Source organism: Heptranchias perlo, chromosome 1, assembly GCF_035084215.1.
Source record: "Heptranchias perlo isolate sHepPer1 chromosome 1, sHepPer1.hap1, whole genome shotgun sequence".
Classification (NCBI taxonomy): Eukaryota; Metazoa; Chordata; class Chondrichthyes; order Hexanchiformes; family Hexanchidae; genus Heptranchias; species Heptranchias perlo.
The window spans coordinates 22,213,453-22,219,958 of record NC_090325.1 but is presented as its reverse complement, the minus strand read 5'-3'; the positions used below and the strand labels follow the sequence as shown (position 1 = coordinate 22,219,958).

The 6,506-nt window shown below is 43.6% G+C and overlaps 1 non-coding gene across 1 annotated transcript; it reads left to right on the top strand.

Moving 5' to 3' along the window:
• Nucleotides 1-276: 276 nt before the first annotated feature.
• On the top strand, nt 277-350 carry trnan-guu (transfer RNA asparagine (anticodon GUU)). The gene has a single exon. It is a non-coding gene; the product is annotated as a tRNA-Asn (tRNA).
• Nucleotides 351-6,506: the final 6,156 nt, after the last annotated feature.

Below are 6,506 nucleotides of genomic sequence, written 5' to 3'. Positions count from 1 at the left end.
CCTTTGTTCTTTCCTCCCCTCCACCACCCCCCCCACCTTTCCCAGCCTCTGTACTTGCTTAAAAACTGTTTAATCTTCAACTTCTTCCAGTTCTGACGAAAGGTCATCGACCTGAAACATTAACTCTGTTTCTTTCTCCACAGACGGTGCCTGACTTGCTGAGTATTTCCAACATTTTCTGTTTTAATTATAAACAATAGGAGTAGTTGATGGTTTCTTTGTTGACATTTCGAACACTGATGCCAGTTGCTACAAATTAATGAGGGGATATGGGCGGTTTCTGTGGCGCAATCGGTTAGCGCGTTCGGCTGTTAACCGAAAGGTTGGTGGTTCGAGCCCACCCAGGGACGAAAATTGCGCTTTAAAAATGTTGGGCCGAAGGGCCTGTTTCCATGTTGTAACTTCTATGATTCTATTAAGGTCGATAGTCAAAATCTTTTCCCAAAGGTAGGGGAGTCTATAACGAGGGGGCACAGATTTAAGGTGAGAGGGGAGAGATACAAAAGGATCCAGAGGGGCAATTTTTTCACTCAAAGGGTGGTGAGTGTCTGGAACGAGCTGCCAGAGGCAGTAGTAGAGGCGGGTACAATTTTGTCTTTTAAAAAGCATTTGGACAGTTACATGGGGAAGATGGGTATCGAGGGATATGGGCCAAGTGCAGGCAATTGGGACTAGCTTAGTGGTATAAACTGGGCGACATGGACATGTTGGGCCGAAGGGCCTGTTTCCATGTTGTAACTTCTATACTGTCTAGTTCAACTACTATCAACTGTTCTCACGTATTGTGCATTATGCCTTCAGTCCAAAAGAATACACTATTAATCAGAATATGCCAATTTGCTATGTGCAACCAGTCTGAAACCTCTATTCTAACCCTAAAAATCAGGGAAATAATCATGCCTCTGAATCAAGACATGCTGCTCTAAGTGTATCCAATTTCCAGTCGAGAAAGGCAATGACGCTGGATCAAGTTTGTCCTCCAGTTCATGTGCTCGCTGAAGATATTGATCCGATTTCTTTTCAGGACCAAAGTATTTAAGTCTAGAGATTACTGTTTATGATGTTAACATATGAACACTTAATGTGTTAATATGACATTCATTTGTCTGCCTCTGAGCAGTATTTTGAAACAGCAGGTCATGGCTTCATGCTCCATTCCAGGGTTTAAGCACGTAATCTGGGCTTCAATGCAGTACCACAGGGAGTGCTAATTGTCAAAGGTTGGATGAGATGTTAAATCGAGGCACTGTCTGCCTGCTCAGTTAGACCTGAAAGATCCCAGGGCACTAGTTGAAGAAGAGCAGCAGAGTTCTGTCAGCATCCTGGCCAACATTTATCTCTTAACCAACACCACCAAAACAGTTTAATTAGCCATTTATCTTATTGCTGTTTGTGGGACCTTGCTGTGAGCAAATTGCTGCTGTGTTTTTGCCTATATAACATCAGTGCATTGCAAAAGTACATCATTGACTGTAAAGTGCTTTGGGATGTCTTGAAGTCATGAAAGGCACTATATAAATGCAAGTTCTTTCTTTCTTTCAATGTTGCAATTAAAACAGTGGATGAAAGATTTTTATACACACGAGTTAAGTATTCACATGCTAATATTGCAAACAGTAATTCCTAGGCTTAAATCAGCCTGTCTGAGAGAAAAACAAATGTACCATCCCTTCTGGAGCTCCAAGAGACCTTGGTGACCTGCTCTTCTTTTGAGTATCCCACTCATATTTCACTTACTCGCCTATTAAATCAATCTGACTCTTACAGGCCTTCGACTCCTGCATGATTACTCATCACATTAATGAATGCAAAGAATCTAACTTGAAAGCTTGTCAAAAGTATCATGGGCTGTAGTTATCGGAATAAATTGGACAAACATGCAGTTTTTTCCTGTTTGTGATTACTTTAGCTCACTGCCTCCAGGTGGTCATCATTCTGCCCCAGCCAGCTTTCCATTTAATATGTTTCAGATTCAAATACACAGTGCAGAACAAAGTGACATTTATTGTTTCCTGGTCGAATGGTGTGAAGATCACACTTCCCAGGATGGATTATTCTTCAGGTTTGATGCCTTAAATATGTTTTCAAACTCATTCTCAAATGCTACTGTTGAGTAACTGTTTGATGATAAAAATAGAGTGTCTGAGATTAGACGGATGATAATGAGTCAGTGCCAGCCAGCTCTGACAGGTGAAGATAGTAATCTTTCTTTAATGAAAAGACAGACAGACACACAGACACCAAGGTTAGATTTAGAGAACTGCGAGTCTGGATTATTAAGATAGTTAACAAAATAATATTTAAAAATAACTGTAAAATTGTGGGTGACTGTATAGGATCTGTCATGTGGTACTTCAAGGTAAACATCAAAATCAGCTGGAATACTCTTTATTCAATACTGTACTATTTGTCTGACACCCATATTTAGCATTCTTCGTGCATAAATGTAAGGAAACAAACTTTTGCTTTATCACATGTGAAATGACAGATGTATGAGTAGGAGATAAACAAAAATCATCTCCTATCTGTCATCCTATGGATTCTCTAAGTGAGTTTGTCATACAATGCCAACATGTACTGTCTGTGGGAACCACGTTGTGACTAGTCAAACCTATTTGACAGAGGAAGTCAAAGCAAAATGCTGCCGATGCAGGAAATCTGAAATAAAATAAGAAAGTGTACAGACGTGGGTCAGCATCTATATATACGCTGACGACACCCAGCTCTACTTCTCCACTATCTCTCTCAGGCACTTTACTGCCTCCGTGTTGTCACCAATATCCAATCTTGGATGAGCCGCAGTTTCCTCCAGTTAAACATTGGGAAGACTGAAGCCTATGCCTTCGGCCCCCACCACAAACTCTGTTCCCTTGCTACTGATTCCAACTCCTTCCTGGCCACTGCTTCAGGCTGAACCAGACTGTTTGCAACCTTGGCATCCTATTCGACCCTGAGCTGAGCTTCCAAACCCACATCCTCATATCACAAAGATCACCCACTTCCACCTCAGCAATATCACCCGCCTCCTCCAATACCTCAGCCCATCTGCTGCTGAAACCTTCATCCCATGCTTTTGTTACCTCCAATTGCACTCCTGGCCAGCCTCCCATCCTCCACCCTCTGAACTTCAGCTTATGCAAAACTCTCTTGCCTATATTCGATCCCGCACCGAATCCTGCTCACCCATTATCCCTGAGTTCGCTGACCTACATTGGCTTCTGAATCCCTAATGCCTCAAATATAAAATTCTTATCCTTACGTTTAATTGCATCACCCTATCTCTGTAACCTCTTCCATTCTTACGACAACCTCTCTGCTTCTGACTCTGGCCCTGTACAATCCCCCCCCCCACCACCAGCCGACAAGGCCCCACATTCTGGAATCTGCTCATACACCCTCTGCCTCACCACCTCCCTCTCCTCCTCCCTTTAAGACCCTCCTTAAAACCAACCTCTTTGACTAAGCTTTTAAGGATGACACAAAGTGCCGAGGCTAGAGTGATAGTCCCACTGTCCTCTCTTCCTCAACCCTTTGACTAAACCTTTAGTTACCTCCCCTAACTCACTTCTTAACTCCTGCTCTATGCCTAAAATCCCCTCTTTGTGATGCCTCTTGGATTGTTTTGCTACATTAAAAGATGCTATAAGTATAATTTATTGTTGATGTGTTATTACTTCAGGCTATTTTTCCACTCTCTTGGGCCTTCATGAGTTGTACCAAAATGCAGAAATACTAGTTTTGGTTTCATATGCTTCCAATTGTACAACCACAACTGGCTCTGGACGGATTTGCTGATCCATTTTCTTCTGTGCCTCTATTTATGACCTGTCCAGTTGTGGGGTGTGGACTAGATGTGGGGTGTGCACTAGATCTAGGGAGGATATATTGGCTTTGGAGGGAGTGCAGCGTAGATTTTATAGCAGATAGTGTTTTTTTTTAGTGAACCTAGGTCCCTAGTATAGTTAACATTTTCTAATTTCAACGTAATTTAAAAGGGGTAACTCAGCTAAGGCAAGTCACGGCAGCAGACCTCGCACCCGTGATATGCTCCTCCTGCAAGATGTGGGAAGTCATGGACACTACCAGTGTCCCTGCCGACCATGTGTGCGGGAAGTGTGTCCACCTGCAGCTACTGACCGATCGTATCTCGGAGCTGGAGCTGCGGGTGGACTCACTGTGGAGCATCCGCGATGCAGAGAAACTCGTGGATAGCACGTTTAGCGAGTTGGTCACACCGCAGGTAAAGGGTATACAGGCAGGAAGTGAATGGGTGACCACCAGGAAGAGTAAGAGATGCAGGCAGGTAGTGCAGGGGTCCCCTGTGTCCATCCCCCTCTCAAACAGATATGCCACTTTGGATGCTGTTGGGGGGGATGACTTATCAGGGGAAGGCAGCAGCAGCCAACTTCCTGGCACCACGGGTAGCTCTGCTGCACAGGCTGGGAGGAAAAAGAGTGGCAGAGCTATAGTGATAGGGGACTCAATTGTAAGGGGAATAGACAGGCGTTTCTGCGGCCGCAACCGAGACTCCAGGATGGTGTGTTGCCTCCCTGGTGCAAGGATCAAGGATGTCTCGGAGCGGCTACAGAACATTTTGGAGGGGGAGGGCGAACAGCCAGCTGTCGTGGTGCACATAGGCACCAACGATATAGGTAAAAAAGGGGATGAGGTCCTAAAAGCAGAATATAGGGAGTTAGGAGGTAAATTAAAAAATAGGACCTCAAAGGTAGTAATCTCAGGATTGCTGCCAGTGCCACGTGCTAGTCAGAGTAGAAATAGGAGGATATTTCAAATGAATACGTGGCTAGAGGAATGGTGCAAGGGGGAGGGATTCAAATTCCTGGGACACTGGAAACGGTTCTGGGGGAGGTGGGACCAGTACAAACCGGACGGTCTGCACCTGGGCAGGGCCGGGACCGCTGTCCTAGGAGGAGTGTTTGCTAGTGCTGTTGGGGAGGGTTTAAACTAAAGTGGCAGGGGGTTGGGAACCTGAGCAGGGAGAGAGAGGAAAGCGTAACAGGAAGGGACAGAAGGTATGGAGTAATAGGTGAAGTGTTAAAAAGGAAAAAGCAGGAACTAAGCGTCACAAAACAGATTTGAAAGTTCTTTCTCTGAATGCACGTAGCATTCGTAATAAAATGGACGAGTTAACGGCACAAATAACTACGTATGGGTATGATCTTGTGGCCATTACAGAAACATGGCTGCAGGGTGACAACGACTGGGAATTAAATATGCCAGGGTATTTAACAATCAGGAAGGACAGGCAGGAAGGAAGGGGAGGTGGGGTGGCTATGTTAATAAAGGAAGGAATCACTGTAATACAGAGAAATGATATTGGGACAAAGCATCAAGATAATGAAACAGTTTGGGTGGAGATAAGGAATAATAAGGGAAAAAAAACATTAGTGGGCGTAGTATATAGGCCTCCTAATAGTTGCAACTCTGCTGGAAGAAGTATTAATCAGGAGATAGTCGGGGCATGTAATAAGGGAACAGCCATAATTATGGGGGATTTTAATTATCATATTAACTGGACAAATCAAATTGGGCAGAGCAGCCTTGAGGACGAGTTCATTGAGTGCATCAGGGATGGATTTCTTGAGCAGTATGTAACTGATCCTACAAGGGGGCAGGCAACCTTGGACCTGGTCCTGTGTAATGAGTCAGGATTAATTAATAATGTCCTAGTTAAGGATCCCCTTGGAACGAGCGACCACAACATGGTTGAATTCCATATCCAATTAGAGGGTGAGAAGGTTGATTCTCAAACAAGCGTACTGAGCTTGAATAAAGGAGACTATGATGGTATGAGAGCGGAATTGATTAAAGTGGACTGGGAAAATAGATTAAAGGGTAAGACGGTACATGAGCAGTGGTGTTCATTTAGGGAGTTATTTTACAACTTTCAAAATAAATATATTCCACTGAGGAAAAAAGGGTGTAAAAGAAATGACAGCCATCCGTGGCTAAGTAAAGAAATCAAGGATAGTATCCGACTAAAAACAAGGACATATAAGGTAGCCAAACTTAGTGGGAGGATAGAAGATTGGGAATTCTTCAAAAGACAGCAAAAAGTAACTAAAGGATTGATTAAGAAAGGGAAGTTAGATTATGAAAAGAAATTAGCAAAAAATATAAAAACAGATAGCAAGAGTTTCTATAGTTATATAAAAAGAAAAAGGGTGGCTAAGGCAAACATAGGTCCCTTAGAGGATGAGACCGGGAAATTAATGGTGGGAAACATGGAGATGGCAAAAATGCTGAACAAATATTTTGTTTCAGTCTTTACAGTAGAGGACACTAAGAATATCCCAACACTGGACAAACAGGGGACTCTCGGGGGGGAGGAGCTAAATACGATTAAAATCACTCAGGAGATGGTACTCAGTAAAATAATGGGACTCAAGGCGGATAAATCCCCTGGACCTGATGGCTTCCATCCTAGGGTCTTGAGGGAAGTGGCAGTAGGGATTGTGGATGCTTTGGTGATAGTTTTCCAAAAT